At 44.2% G+C, this 16,556-nt stretch overlaps 2 pseudogenes across 1 annotated transcript; one reads left to right on the top strand and one right to left on the bottom strand.

Annotated features, from left to right (window-relative positions):
* Positions 1-1,661: 1,661 nt before the first annotated feature.
* On the bottom strand, positions 1,662-2,908 carry LOC149980816 (uncharacterized; annotated as a pseudogene).
* A 2,508-nt stretch (positions 2,909-5,416) lies between these two features.
* LOC149980815 (uncharacterized) lies at positions 5,417-7,031 on the top strand (annotated as a pseudogene). Its single transcript, XR_016483490.1, has one exon. The product of XR_016483490.1 is annotated as an uncharacterized LOC149980815 (transcript).
* The last annotated feature ends 9,525 nt before the right edge of the window (positions 7,032-16,556 follow it).

The following is a 16,556-nucleotide window of genomic DNA, read 5'->3' as shown; positions in this document are numbered from 1 at the left end:
CCTGTGTTGCAGATGGTTTAACTTCCTATTATGAATCTCTTCTCCCCCACTGACATTTCAGACTTGCAATCCTCTGTAGGTCCTGCCCAGTTGAGGAAGTGGAAGAGACTGTGTAAAAAAGACAGTGTGCAGAAACTGTGGGCTCCCAACTCTGCCACATTCTTGTTTTACCTGCCTTGCTAATTTGGCACATGGCCAGTGCCATGTGTCAAAGGGGGAGTGGTCGATTTTGTAAATAATTAAACTTTTTGTTTACCTGGTAAAGTAACGTTAGACGGATAGACAGAGGTAAAGTATAGTAGAGATTGTAGAAGGAAACTAGAGCATTAGACGGAAAGACAGAGGTAGAGTATAGTAAAGATTGTAGAAGGAAATAGTTTGGAAAGTTTGAGGGGAAGAGAAATGTATTGGGTGATGGTGATTGAGAGGGTTTCTGAGTAAAGTAAACAGATATGTAGTTAGTGAAAGTAACAAAGAAAGTGGGAAAGAAAGGAAATGGGAAGTAAGAATTCATATTTTTAGGATGGTGAAACTCATGGCAGAAACCGGCTTCCCCCCGTCACGGTAACGCCACTCGCATTGATGTACATGAGGGGGCGGGCACACAGAACCACTGGGCTGGCCCCCCATAAGATTTTGACGGGTAGACCTATAAGAATGCTAAATACCCCTTTCCCACAGAACAAGCTGACTCTGATGGGCTGCGATGATGATATGGTAAGTTACTGTACTGCTCTAAACATTGTTCTCCTGTTACTTGGGGAGCAGTTTCTTATTTCTGTATTTTCCTCAACAATGTATTATTCTGTATGATTAAACATGTGCAAGTATGTCTTGAGGAATAAAGATTGTAAACTCAGTTTCCTAACGGAGGAATCTTACATGGAAATAAGGTACTCGACATTGAAGGGGTTTGATTCCCGATTTTTTAAATGTTTTATATACTCTGTAACAAATGTTAGTAAGATTTGCCATGCTACTGTTCATCATTTTTCCTGAAAGGAACATAGTCCCTTGAGAGGGGAATGTGTGTGTGTGTGTGTGTGTGTGTGTGTGGGGGGGGGGGGGGATTAGTATTAGCATTACTTTAAATGATCGGTATGTACAATCCTGTTACTCTGGTTGTGTAAGATGCTGTTGTCACCTAACTCTGTATCTAAATCCACCACGGCTGTTCTTACCCCGACCCCTGTAAGTCTGAAACTTGCATGTTCGGAAAGAGGTATCTCTGTTCCGTACAACTCTCTCCTTATCCTCTATTCTAAGAATAAACAGTTCTTAGTACGAGAACACAGAAGACTATCAATTGGTTCGACACATTGAGACAGTTGTGGTGGATGAAGAAAATGTAACAAGGTTGGGCTATATAATGCAAGCCCCAACTCGTTCTATTTCCTTTGGTGTGTGTATTGTGACCAGCCCCCTAATTGATAAGTTATTTGAATAAAGGTAATATCCTGATTGGTGATTAACCTTGTCTCTCCTCATTATTGCTTAAAATATCCACTACACACTGCAAACAGATAAAAGGTTAAGATAGGCTTTCAAGTTTCAACATGTAATTTCATCTGTTAGTAGGTCATGCCAGAGAGGAAGCCTCTTTACACTATTGAGATTGAGATGTACCCCTATTGAGATGTACCCCAAGTCTGTCCCAGCGGTCACTTCTGCTTCACCCCATCCGCAAGTTTCCACCGCCCTTCTCCCTCCTCCTCCCTCCCAGCCACCTCATCAGCACAACGAGTCACAAGACACAACGACAGCATGGTGGACTCTGATGGATCTGTCTCCAGTCATCAACTGGTCCCTCTCCCGGAGCCTCTGCTTCTCCCTGATCTGCGCCAGGACTTTCAGGCGCTCCTCCCCACTCATCCAGGGCTCCATGCCCTGCTTGAGATGGTAACGGGTGTCTCCGAACCACTTGGTGAGGACCTTCCACAAGAGCCAGTCTGCTTCTGTCTCAGGAGCTCCAGCTGGGCCATGGTGTTGTTCTTCGACCACGGGCCCATTTTGAAAGCTTGTTCTTCTCCGTGGATTGTTTATGAATGTTGTGATCCCCACCCCTTTCCGCTCCTCCTTCAGTTTGTCCTTTGGGGAATTCTTGCTGTTTTCTTTGCATCTCTTAACTCCAGCTCTGGTCTTGTGTTTTCTTCTTCTTCTGTACTTCTGGTGGTTCTATCTCTACTTCCTTCCCCTCCAAGCTTGACCTAATCTGGTGGGTGGTGTTAGCAGGGTTGTCATGGCTACCACTGCAGCTCCTGCTTATGATGTTGACATCATCTGCCTGAGAGACCCTTTTCTTCTTCGGTGGTGGTCTGTCCATGCAGTCACGTTGTGGTGGTGCTGGTTGTGTCAGATGCTGAAAGAGCAGTGTCTGTGACGACAGGAGGCCTTTGGGCTGTGATTGGCCATTCTCCTCTGACTCTGGGTCGGCCTTGACCCAGTGGAAAGCGCAAGCGAAAAGCGTCGGTTACAGAACCACTTGCGGATGTACTTCATGTGGAGCCTGGTGAGGGCCTGCAGACGATGGGGCTCCTCCTTCAAAGGCTTTTTGTTACGATCGAAGCTCCACCACAGCAGAGACCTGATAGAGCATGTGGGGTTTGACATTGTTTTCATGGGCTTTGTTTTGGTTTTCTAGGTTTGACCTTGTGGCTGTGGGGGGCGCCACTGAGCGCGGAGGAAGTGGAGGGCTTTGGGGCCCTGCAAGAAAAGAGACGGGTGAATGTTCCCTCCTGTTTCTCCCGTCATCCTCCTTACTGAGGCGAGGCACCTCCAATACCTTCTCCTCTTTCTCCTTTTTGTCTTCCTCCTTCTCCTGCATCTGGTTTGGTCTGCAAATCTTTCTGCGTGCCTCGCAGATCTCCTCTGTAACCCAGCTGATCCCATAGCACAGCAGCTGGACCATGAACCTCACCCTGACCTAAGATAAAGACAAGAAAATATTCTATTGGTTGCTTTCACCTAAATTTCTTTGTGTTATTAAAGCTTGTTAATGCAACTAATCACAGGCCATCAAGTATAACAAACAACATACAGAATATATAGAGGAGTGTTTGTTCTATTTGTATTTGTTCTGGTTCATTATTATTATTATACCGGTTTCGCCTATTTGCTGAAATAATGCAAATTCTTGTGAGATAATAAGGTCTAGGACGATGCAAACGTGCATGATGGTAAAGGGCCATGGGCCACACCCACTCATACAATGGCATGCCAATTGTCCACATGGTGGCGCTATATCAAGCGATTGAAAATGCAAACTTGAAAGCTCACGCCTCTCACCTCGTTTGAGAAATTCTGTATATGGGTATATATGGCAAAGAAAACATTTGCCTCAAGGAACCACAAAGTCCGCCATGATGGATCTTTCGCAATTTAGATTATTTTTTTAAACATTTAAAACACTACTGGAACCAAATGACCAAACTGCACAAAACTTAATACGTGGCATCAATGGACAAGGGTCTCTCAACACAATATTTTCCAGGCTTGTACCAAAAACAACATGGCCGATATTTACCAATAAACACTCATGTGGTCTCGTACATAAATCCCTATAATCAGTCACAAATATTTGTATTGTAACAACGCTTGGTGCACATTTTGCAAACACTGTCAAGACTAAACAAATGCAAGCACCTTAATATCGACCACACGGTGGCGCTTTAACGGCACATTTGTATATCTCTTGATCTGTTTGACTAGATAGCCTGTAAAGTATGGTTTAGTTTGGCCAAGTATGGTTAAGTTAGGCCCTTTACCATCATGCACATTTGCATCCTCCTAGACCTTATTATCTCACAGGAGTTTGCATTATTTCAGTAAATTGGCGGAACCGGTATAATAATAATAATGAACCAGAACAAATACAACAGGTTTTCACCAGCTTCACTCCTGAACCCCTAATGACACCTTCATTGTTTATTGTACATCCGACAGTAGCCTATATTACATTTTATATTCATCATAGTAGGAGTTCGGTGATGACCAGAAGAAAGCAGGCAGCAGAGAGATGAACAACCATCTGGATCCAGCTGTTGCTTTTGGACAGGAAAAAAACATTAATGCAAGCTCATTGCTTATAGTGGCCATATTGTTTAGCTAGAGCCTTGGAAAATATTGTGCATCCATAGATGCTATATACCAAATTTGGTGCAGATCGGTCCAGAGGTTCTGGAGAAGAATACATTTAAAGTAGTTAACATCATTGAAAATGGTCCAAAATACATCAAAAGCATATTGCCTGCATATTGCATGATCCGTTTCATTTTGAGTTCTGATATTTGGCAAGTGTGGTCAACAGTAATTTGTCCTAGGGCAATGTGTCAAATTTTTCCTGATGGTGGCACAGTGGTCCCATAGCTGAACCCCGGCATTGCTGCTTGCAGATATATTTCCATGTGTTGTTGTTGTCCAGTGCTTGACTTAAAACTAAAATATGTGCTAGTACTCATTTTGGGTGCCTGAACTGGTTATACTGAAATTCAGCAACTCCACAATACTTTTAGCCAATATTTTATAAGAGGTGCATGATCTTATGCAGTAGAAATTTTGATGTGCTGCTACTCAGTAACATTGAGCTCCTGCCCAAGTCAGGCACTGTTGCGAATGTCCATTGCGTGAGCCTCGGAGACATGGGTGGGCCTGAGAGGGTATAGGCCCATCCACTTGGGAGCCAGGCCCAGCCAATCAGAATTAGTTTTTCCCCACAAAGGGCTTTATTACAGACAGAAATACTCCTCAGTTTCATCAGCTCTCCGAGTGGCTGGTCTCAGAAGATCCCATGGGTAAAGAAGTCGGATGTGGAGGTCCTGGGCTGCCATGGTAACACGTGGTATGCTGTTGTGAGGGTTGTTGGACATACTGACATACCGACTCCCCTGTAGACTTCAAACCATAGTTGTGTAGCCGACTGCATTAGCCTAACTACTCGAACACACCCATTGCCAGTCATGTACATAGCAAGGCAGATTTTGGGGCGACATTTCTCACAAAGAAATGTAAAGTATATACAGTATCTTTCATACGCAGCGAAAGTAAGTATAAGAAGCGGTAGATCCGTTCTATGTGCTCTTTTTCTAAAATGTCCGTTATATTGTGTTTTGTCATCTTTTTACTTTTGGTTTTGTACAACGGCATCTGACAGCTGAAAAAACTATATTTTATTGAAAGGATATTTCACAGTGCTTTAAATAGTACAATGATTAGCTTGTTTTGTTACATGAACTGAAATCAGGAGAATCATTATAATTTTAGCAACCAGGAACTTTTGGTGGACTGATGCATATCTTGCACGAGGTGGCCTCAAACGTAGATTAGACCAGAGACAGAGCGAACAAAAGCAAACGAACCAACAGGTAAAAAGTTGAGATTAGAAGCATTATAGGGGCTACGAGGCTAGAGGTATTTTAGCATGCGAAGGTCAAGGACAACGCAAAGCCCCCGATTCCCCCCACCATTTGCTGTGGCAGCTTCAACTGATCCAGGGCTCACAGAAGACATGTCTGAGGGGTGCCAGCCTCTGCCGCTGCCGGACAGCCAGGCCATTGTTTGTGACTTATGTACAGAAGACAGGAAGCCAGCACTGAAGACTTGCATCAAATGTGAAATGTCCATGTGTGTAAAGCACTTGGAGCCACACCTTTCAGTCCCATTTCTGCTACTGACACATACTGAACCCATAGCACCGGGGGCTGGCGGAGTTGGGTTGGCCACGAAATTCCCCCACCACGGTAAGATTCTCGAGTACTACTGCTTGGACGACCCAACCAGTGTGTGCCTGTCTTGCGTCATCGAGGACCAGCATTGCGTCGACAACAAGAAGACCCTTCCTATATTACACAAAGAGCTGAGGGAGAAATTGAAGGAGGAGCAGAAGGCTTTGGCCTAGAGAGAGAGAACCAGAGCCTGAAACTAAGGAGGTGGGACAAGGAGCAGAGGGAGAGGTTGGCTAGCTACAGTGTCCAGCTCATCGAGGGAGTGTCATCGCCCTGACCAGCGTCCAGAGTTCCGTTTCAGCCCGCTTAAACTCCATCAAGACCTCAAAGAGAACCATGTAGGCTACCCTGTCTGAGGGCGACTCCTGCTTCCTCCAGGGTTATGCAGGGGTGCACCAGGCTGTGGAGAAGGCCCGTGCCGTGGATCTGAGGAAAGGTCTGGGGCCCGGGTCCGACTGGGACAAGCTGGTCCAGGGGGTACAGCAGAGCGGAGGAAAGCTCCTGTACTATGACAGTATTAGGCGTAGTGATGGGATGACCTATACAGATAAACCTCCAGAGGCACATGTCGATTCTCAGTTAATCTATCTTCCTGGGAAAACTTCAGCTCAACCTGAAACGATACCCCGTCCCATAGAATTAAAAGTGTTCTGGGACAAAACCTCCAACCCACCATCCCTGTCCTTCTACAGCAGGGGCAGAGATCACCAGAGGACGGAACTGCACAGAATGGAGATTGAGCATCATCAGGGTGACCTAACTCCCTTTTTCACCCTGGGAATAGGAGGTAGCCCAGCCAGAGCCAGACAGTATGGAGATTACAGTCAATAAAAGCACTATGGAGAGTACGGTCTCTATGGAGCGAACATTCAGCCAGAGCAGCAGTGGGGGTGCCCATGTGGAGCGGTCCATGATCAACCCAAGACTCAGCAGACTCAGCAGTCTTTCTACCACCAGCATGTGTCTCAACAGGATCCAATGTGCACATGTAAGAGAGTTATCGGTACGCCGTATATGGGGGTGTTCTGTGAACTGGTGTAATGTCTACACTCTTAGAAAAAAAGTTGATATTCAAAACCTTTAAAGGTTCTTTGTCTGAAGAACCTTTGAAGAACCAGTTTTGGTTGCAGGTAGAACTCTTTGGGGCTCCATGTAGAAGTTTGGATCCTGGCTAGTGTTAAAAAATAATTGTGGGAAACTTTTTGTTGTTTTTTTCCAGTGAGGGGCTCAGATTACAGACAGGTGTGTAAACAGAAAGACATTCAAAAAATACATAATAAAGAATCGAAAGACAATAGAACATAAGAACAAGATTACTAGACAGTTGGAGAGCATGGAGCATCTGACAGAGAGAACCGACTGACTGGGTAAACGCGTTAGTGGTGGTGGATAAACCATGCACAGGCAAGCTCCGAGTATGTCTCGACCCAAGAGACTTGAACAAGGCTATCAAACGCCCCCATTATCCTTTACCGACGCTAGATGGCATCACATACAAGCTAGCAGGAGCACACTACTTCAGTGTCATGGACACTAGATCAGGCTACTGGGTTATCAAGCTCACAGAAGAGTCATCTAAGCTCACAACATTCAACACACCGTTCGGACGCTACAGGTTCCGTCGCCTGCCTTTTGGGATTATCTCAGCCCAAGACTAGTTTCAGCTAAAGATCGACGAAGTGTATGAAGGCCTCGACGGAGTTGTGGCAATTGTGGACGACATCCTTGTCTATGGTCGAACCAAAGAGGAGCACGACTGAAACCTCCGCGCGATGCTGCAAAGGTCCCACGAGAGAGGAGTCCGGCTCAACCCCGAAAAGAGCACAGTCGGCACTACAGAGGTCAGCTACTTCGGACATCTTCTCACAGCGACTGGAATCAAGCCAGATCCACAGAAGATCTTAGCCATAAAAGAAATGGAGCCACCAAAGAACCGTGCAGAGCTGGAAACTGTGCTTAGCATTGTCAACTACTTAGCCAAGTTCGCACCCAGCCTCTCCAATGCTAATGCACCCCTGCGTCAACTGCTAAAGCAGTCCAGTGAGTTTCTCTGGGACAAGCAACACGACATTGCTTTCCAGAATGTGAAAGACTTGATCACGAGAGAACCAGGACCAATCCTTGCCTACTACAACCCTGACAAAGAGCTCAGACTCCAAGTGGACGCGTCGAAGTATGGACTAGGTGCAGTGCTACTGCAAGAAGGAAAGCCCATCAGCTACGCTTCCAAATCTCTCACAGACTGTGAAATCAACTATGCTCAAATCTAAAAGGAGCTCTACGCCATTCTGTTCGGATGTAAACATTTTCATCAGTACATACAGTACCTTGCGAAAGTATTCGACCCCCTTGAACTTTGCGACCTTTTGCCACATTTCAGGCTTCAAACATAAAGATATAAAACTGTATTTTTTTGTGAAGAATCAACAACAAGTGGGACACAATCATGAAGTTGAACGACATTTATTGGATATTTCAAACTTTTTTAACAAATCAAAAACTGAAAAATTGGGCGTGCAAAATTATTCAGCCCCTTTACTTTCAGTGCAGCAAACTCTCTCCAGAAGTTCAGTGAGGATCTCTGAATGATCCAATGTTGACCTAAATGACTAATGATGATAAATACAATCCACCTGTGTGTAATCAAGTCTCCGTATAAATGCACCTGCACTGTGATAGTCTCAGAGGTCCGTTAAAAGCGCAGAGAGCATCATGAAGAACAAGGAACACACCAGGCAGGTCCGAGATACTGTTGTGAAGAAGTTTAAAGCCGGATTTGGATACAAAAAGATTTCCCAAGCTTTAAACATCCCAAGGAGCACTGTGCAAGCGATAATATTGAAATGGAAGGAGTATCAGACCACTGCAAATCTACCAAGACCTGGCCGTCCCTCTAAACTTTCAGCTCATACAAGGAGAAGACTAATCAGAGATGCAGCCAAGAGGCCCATGATCACTCTGGATGAACTGCAGAGATCTACAGCTGAGGTGGGAGACTCTGTCCATAGGACAACAATCAGTCGTATATTGCACAAATCTGGCCTTTATGGAAGAGTGGCAAGAAGAAAGCCATTTCTTAAAGATATCCATAAAAAGTGTTGTTTAAAGTTTGCCACAAGCCACCTGGGAGACACACCAAACATGTGGAAGAAGGTGCTCTGGTCAGATGAAACCAAAATTGAATTTTTTGGCAACAATGCAAGACGTTATGTTTGGCGTAAAAGCAACACAGCTGAACGCACCATCCCCACTGTCAAACATGGTGGTGGCAGCATCATGGTTTGGGCCTGCTTTTCTTCAGCAGGGACAGGGAAGATGGTTAAAATTGATGGGAAGATGGATGGAGCCAAATACAGGACCATTCTGGAAGAAAACCTGATGGAGTCTGCAAAAGACCTGAGACTGGGACGGAGATTTGTCTTCCAACAAGACAATGATCCAAAACATAAAGCAAAATCTACAATGGAATGGTTCAATAATAAACATATCCAGGTGTTAGAATGGCCAAGTCAAAGTCCAGACCTGAATCCAATCGAGAATCTGTGGAAAGAACTGAAAACTGCTGTTCACAAATGCTCTCCATCCAACCTCACTGAGCTCGAGCTGTTTTGCAAGGAGGAATGGGAAAAAATGTCAGTCTCTCGATGTGCAAAACTGATAGAGACATACCCCAAGCGACTTACAGCTGTAATCGCAGCAAAAGGTGGCGCTACAAAGTATTAACTTAAGGGGGCTGAATAATTTTGCACGCCCAATTTTTCAGTTTTTGATTTGTTAAAAAAGTTTGAAATATCCAATAAATGTCGTTCCACTTCATGATTGTGTCCCACTTGTTGTTGATTCTTCACAAAAAAATACAGTTTTATATCTTTATGTTTGAAGCCTGAAATGTGGCAAAAGGTCGCAAAGTTCAAGGGGGCCGAATACTTTCGCAAGGCACTGTATATGGACGACAAGTCATTGTAGAATCCGACCACAAACCCCTTGAGTCAATTATGAGGAAACCACTAACCGCAGCCCGCCAAGGCTACAGAGAATGATCCTTCAACTACAAAAATACAACTTCACAATAACTCACTGTCCAGTCAAATACATCCCTGTCGCAGACACACTCTCCAGGAAGTTTCTTACCTATAAGGACAGCAGCCTCAGTGAAGTCGTGGACATGCAACTGCACATGGTGTACAGCAACTTACCAGTTAGTGACACAAAACTGAAGGAGATCCAAGCAGAAACAGAAAAGGACTCACAACTCGCACAGCTGAGGAAAGTCATACAGGATGGATGGCCTGAGGAGAGGAGAAAATGCCCTCAGAGCGTCTCAGAATCCTGGAACCATCGTGATGAACTATCACAGATCAACGGAATAATTTTCAAAGGAGAGAAAATCATTATCCCTACCAGTCTCAGAGAAAAGATTTTGACAAAGATCCATGCTGTACACATGGGCTGGAAAAGTGCAAACAGAGAGCACGGGACATTTGTTGGTAAATGTGCCATATGTCTTGAACGACGCCCCTCAAACACCAAAGAGCCAATGTTACCTCACTGTATCCCAGACCGACCTTGGCAGGTTGTGGCAACCGATCTGTTCACTTGGAACAACGAGGACTACATCGTAACAGTGGACTACTACAGCAGATACTTCGAACTCGACAAGCTTCACAGCACCACATCTGCAGCTGTGATACACAAGCTGAAAGCAGCCTTTGCCAGGCATGGCATTGTAGCGACTTTAATATCTGACATTGGCCCCTGTTACAAATCAAATGAGTTTGAATCCTTCACAAAAGCATGGGAGTTTACACATGTCACCACAAGCCCACATTACCCTCAAAGTAATGGCCTTGCTGAAAAATCTGTGCAGATTGATAAATCACTCATGGACAAAGCAAAAGCAGACAAGAGACCCCTACCTCAGTCTCCTTGAATACCGCAACACTCCAGTTGACAACTTCAAATCACCTGCCCAGCTGTGACTTCACCAAAGCCGCAGACTTCGCTCAATACTTCCCAGCACCAACCAGCAGCTGCAACCTGAGGTCGTCAGCTACAAGGAAATGCATGGAAAACGTACACAGAGACAACAACAACAAAAGCGATACTACGACAAGTCAGCTAGACCACTGCCACCACTGATTGACGGAGAGTCAGTTAGAATCCAGGAGCATGGCCTCTGGAAGCCAGCAGTCGTCATCCAGCCAGCTGACACTGAGCGTTCATATCACGTCCGCACCGCAGAAGGAGCGGTGTACCGCCGCAATCGTTGTCACCTACTGAACACAAAAGAACAACACACTGATGAGATGAACTGTTCCCCTGAAAGAGAACGTGATGGACTAAACACACACACAGCACAACATACACCATACTTACCTGCAACACCACAAGAGCTGTTGACTGACACAGAAGCATGCTCAGCATCATATCGCACAAGGTCAGGAAGAGAGGTCAGGCCCAGAGCTGTCCTAGACCTGTGAAATGTCAAAGGGTGTAGGCGGATCGCTGCCCTAAAAGAGTTCCAGACTGAAAACGTGTTATTGAAAGTTCACTTGAAATGTTTTGTATTTGTTTGAAATGTTAAGATGTTATTTCTACAGTGAAAGCTGAGTTGCTGAGAATCCCTTGTTTGAAAAGTAACAGTATGTTGGATTATTGTTCAGAGTCTATGTTGATTCAGTTGGTGTAGTATACAATATAAATGGTTACTTACCTTGAGTTCAAACTACAGAGCATGTATCAAAAGAAACCCTTAGAATATGCATTTTTTTTTATTTTGTTTTAAAAGAAGGGGGGGGGGGTGTAATATTCATATGTGTAAACATACTGAATTGTAATTGGATGCATTTTACCGCCATATCATACTGTGCTATGATTGGTTAAGACCACCCACATGGTTAGGTCATCGGCAGTTGGATCCTGGTTGGCGATACGTGAACATGCCAGTTATAGCTAGCTAATAAAGAGCTACGTTAAGAAATATCCTGTAGTACTGCATTTTATTATTTTGTACAAAGTGTGCAAAACAAGACACATATAAAATGGAATTATCCTCCAAAACACAGTGAAGTAAAGTGAATATACCTCCATTGCGAAAACCAGTCAGTTACAAGTACAGAATAATGCATAGACAGACACAACATTCTCTCAAAATAACTGACACAGTCAAGTACAATAATGTGAAATGCTGTTTGCATAGACATTTTATATAGTCATTGACTATATAAAATGCTGAGAAAAGTGTGAAATCAACAGTAAGTCAAGGTAACGCTCAAAGCTGTCCTGTCTCCCTCACCTCTTTAGCCTATGTTAAGAACATACTTTGAACACATTCTGTATTCCACCAACAGTTTCCCCTCAACATACTGGGATAAACTCAATTGCATTTCCTTGGATCCTTGCGTCCTCTCCCCTCTGACCTTTTCATACAATTTGTTTTGAGAAGTAGAGCAGACAGGAGGAATAAAGAAATGAACCTGACGTTCTCCCACTGTGTGTAAATTGATTGACAGGGGTACCAGTGGTAACACTCAAGGCTGTCCTGTCTTCCTCACCTCTTTAGCATAACATCATTTGAACACATTCTGTATTCCCCATCAGTTTTCCCTCAATAATTTGACTGAGGTTCTAGTGTGTCTCTACAGAGCATGAAACAGATGTTTGACAGTAGTTTCACTCTATTTAGTCCCTCCTAGCTTTAATATTTGGTCCGCATGAAAATAACACAACTAACTAGCTAGTGGGAAAAAAGACTAATACAATACCATCTAAAACATTTGCAAATCATTCAACTCACTTATTTAAGTGAGTTTGAAAAGGACTAAGAAATATCCTTATAGTGAATATTTTCATCAATTGAATATATCTAAAATAATAAAAACAATGTTTTTGGGATAAACTTGACCTGTACTCTTGATATGGTAAATACTGCTTGAACGACCTAACCAGTGCGTGCATGTCCTGCGCCATCGACGACCAGCATCGCATCCACAACATGAAGACCCTGCCTACTAAGGCACACAAAGAGCTGAGGGAGAAGTTGAAGCAGGAGCAGAAGGCCTTGGCCAAGAGAGAGAGCCAGAGCCTGGAACTAGGGAGGTGGGATAAGGAGCAGAGGGAGAGGTTGGCTAGCTCCAGTATCCGGCTCATTGAGGGAGTGTCCGCCCTGTGCGACATCACCCTGACAAGTGCCCAGAGTTTTGTCTGAGTTTTAAACTCCATCATGACCTAACTCCCTTTGACACCCTGGAAACAGGAAGTAGCCCAGCTGGAGCCTGACAGTAGAGAGTACAGTCAACCAGAGCAGCAGTGGAGGTGCTGGTCAGAACTGACACAACAAAAAAGAAGGCTTGGAAACGGTATAACACGTTTTAATAAAAGCAAAATATATAAAGCGAAGTCAGGTGCAGGAGAGCAGAGATTTGTGAAACAGGTGCACACTTTATTGAGGCAAAAGTGCACAACGCGCAAAACAGTCACAAGAATTATGTTTAACAATAAACATCTTCGTGAAATACCACGGAAAAAACAAACCAGTCTTGCGCGTCAACAACAAACACCTAACACAAACAATCTTACACAAAGACATGATGGGGAACAGAGAATTAAATACTTGTAGATTGATTGGGGAATGAAAACCAGGTGTGCAGGGAACAAGACAAAACAAATGGATACATGAAAAATGGAGAGGCGATGGCTAGAAAGCCGGTGACGTCGACCGCCAAACGACGCTCGAACAAGGAGAGGAGCCGACTTCGGCGGAAGTCGTGACATGATGTGTCTTCCTCACCTCTTTATCTTATTTAATGTAAGGGTTGTCGTTGGGAGAAAGAGAGGAGGACCAAAGTGCAGCGTGGTACGTGTTCATGATGATGTTTAATTAAAACTCAGAACACTAAACAATAAATGACAACGTGAATTTACCAAAACAGAAACAGTACCGTGTGGCCCAAACACTCACACGGAAACAAACACCCACAAACCAAAAGTGAAACCCAGGCTACCTAAGTATGATTCTCAATCAGGGACAACAATTGACAGCTGCCTCTGATTGAGAACCCTACTAGGCCGAACTCAAAAACCAACATAGAAAAACAAACATAGACTGCCCACCCCAACTGACCATGCCCTGACCATACTAAAACAAAGACAAAAACAAAGGAACTAAGGTCAGAACGTGACATTTAACTAGGCAAGTCAGTTAAGAACAAATACTTTTGACAATGACGGCTTACCCCGGTAACACTGGGCCAATTGTACACCAACCTATGGGACTCCCACTCACAGCCAGATGTGATACAGCCTGGATTTGAACCAAGGACTGTAGTGACACCTCTTGCACTGAGATTAAAATGAAGTGCCTTAGACCGCTGCACTACTCTGGAGCCTTTTAGCCTACCTTAAGAACATACTGTAGGGAATTTGGAAAGTAGCCCTGAAAAGGACAACATTCTCACAAAGTCACTGAATACCCAGTAAAGTGCATTATTGTGAAATACTGATTGCATTGAGATTCTATTAGTAGGCATACTGTTACTGTCTGTGTCTCAGGTAGAATAGGCTACTATGGCTACCAAGTCCAAAGTTCACGCAATTCTGCTTTGGCTTATCTCATACCATCCTGTTAATAATGATTATATCCCCTAGGTCAACACCATAAAAGTAAATGGTGAACAAGGTCTAACTAGAAGTAGCCTCAAAAGCAGAACAGACCAGAGACCAAGAGTGAACAAAAGCAATCTGACCGGCCGTTAAAACATTTAGATTAGAAACATTATAGTGGCCAACGAGTTTGAAATTAGTGTTGGTTTATTGTCAGCAAGATTAAAAGAGGGTGGGAAGAGGGATTCTTTGAACATGAAAACATTAAGGACAACGCCCACGGAAAGCACCCATTTCCCACCACCGATTTTTGGGGTAGCTTCAACCGAACCAGCGTTCCCGGAATCGGAGGTTATGGCCATTGTTTGTGTCTTATGTACAGAAGACAGGAAGCCATCACAGAAGACTTGCATCAAATGTGAAATGTCCATGTGTGTCCAGCACTTGGAGCCACACCTTTCAGTCCCATTTCTGCTACTGACACATACTGACTGAACCCATAGCACCGGGGGCTGGCGGAGTTGGGTTGGCTACAAAATGCCCCCACCATGGTAAGATTCTCGAGTACTACTGCTTGGACGACCTAACCAGTGCGCTATCGAGGACCAGCATCGCATCCACAACATGAAGACTCTGCCTACTAAGGCACACAAAGAGCTGAGTGAGAAGTTGAAGGAGGAGCAGAAGGCTTTGGCCAAGAGAGAGAGCCAGAGCCTGGAACTAGGGAGGTGAGATAAGGAGCAGAGGGAGAGGTTGGCTAGCTCCAGTATCCGGCTCATTGAGGGAGTGTCCGCCCTGCGAGACATCACCCTGACAAGCATCCAGAGTTCTGTCTCAGCTTGTGTAAAATCCATCACTTACCAGGCTTCTGAGTGCAAGTGTGAGAGGGTTATCGGTATGCCGTATATAGAGGTGTTTTGTCAGCTTGTGTAATGTAGGCTATGCATTGAGTTCAGTTTGGATCTCCACTAGTGTGTTGTTGTTGTTGGTACAGTAGGATTCTTATGTGTGTTGGACTCACTGGTTGGATTTGAGTTTACATGCAAGGCAGGACTTTGTCTCCCCCTGTAACTCAAGTCAGCCACTTATCACAACGCTGTCCCAATGTTCCAAGAACTTCCACCTTTCATGTCCCTTAATCACATTTTTCTGACCTCATTATTGTACAATAAATCATGTAAATATTCAGTTGATTGATTGTAAATGCTGATGTTTCTGTTCAGATATTTTCAACTGGGTCATTTCCAGACAGGTCTGAGAAGTACATTTGGTGGCAGGTAGCCTAGTGTTTAGAGCGTTGGGCCAGTAACCTGAAAGGTTGGTGGATTGAGTCCCATAGTTGACAAGGTAGAAATATGTCGTTCTGCCCCTGAACAAGGCAGTTAACCTACTGTTCCTAGACCAGTTAACCTACTGTTCCTAGGCTGTAATTGTAAATAAGAATTTGTTCCTAACTGACTTGCCTAGTGAAATAAAGGTTTTAAAAAATCTTAACATTTTAACAAACAGTACAATTAATATCTGTAATGTATTTTGTATAAATGTGTGGATCTTTAATTGTCCTGTTGATATTTAATGTTAAAAGGGAAAAATAAACCAACTCTAAAACACAAATCATGTGCTCTTTATTGGTCAGAACTGACATGACTGACACAACCAAAAATAATGTTTAGAAAGACATAACACTTTTTACTTAAAGCAAAACATATAAAAGGGAATAATCTTAGAAAGCACTCTGAAGTAAAGTAAATATACCACCGTAGTGAAAACTAGTCAGTTACACACCTTAACATAAAAATGCACCAACAGAGCCAACATTCTCACAAAGTAACTGAATACCCAGTAAAGTACAATAATGTGAAATACTGATTGCATGGAGGGAGAGGTTGGCTAGCTACAGTGTCCAGCTCATCGAGGGAGTGTCCACCCTGCGTGACATCACCCTGACCAGTGACAGAATTCCGTCTCAGCTCGCATAAAGTCCATCAAGACCTTCAAGAGAACCATGTAGGCTGCCCTGTCAGCGGGGGACTCCTTCCGCTTCCTCCTGTGGTACGCAGGGGTGCACCTGGCTGTGGAGAAGGGCCATACTGTGGATCTGAGGAAGGGTCTGGAGCCCGGGGCCGACTGGGACAAGCTGGTCCAGGAGGTACAGCAGAGCGGAGGAAAGCTCCTGTACTATGAGAGTATTAGGCGTAGTGATGGGATGACCTATACAGATAAAACTCCACAGGC

Source organism: Oncorhynchus mykiss, chromosome 9 (assembly GCF_057628025.1).
Source record: "Oncorhynchus mykiss isolate SJ-2025 chromosome 9, ASM5762802v1, whole genome shotgun sequence".
Classification (NCBI taxonomy): Eukaryota; Metazoa; Chordata; class Actinopteri; order Salmoniformes; family Salmonidae; genus Oncorhynchus; species Oncorhynchus mykiss.
Note: the sequence above shows the minus strand (reverse complement) of the source record. Positions and strands in the feature narration are given on the sequence as shown.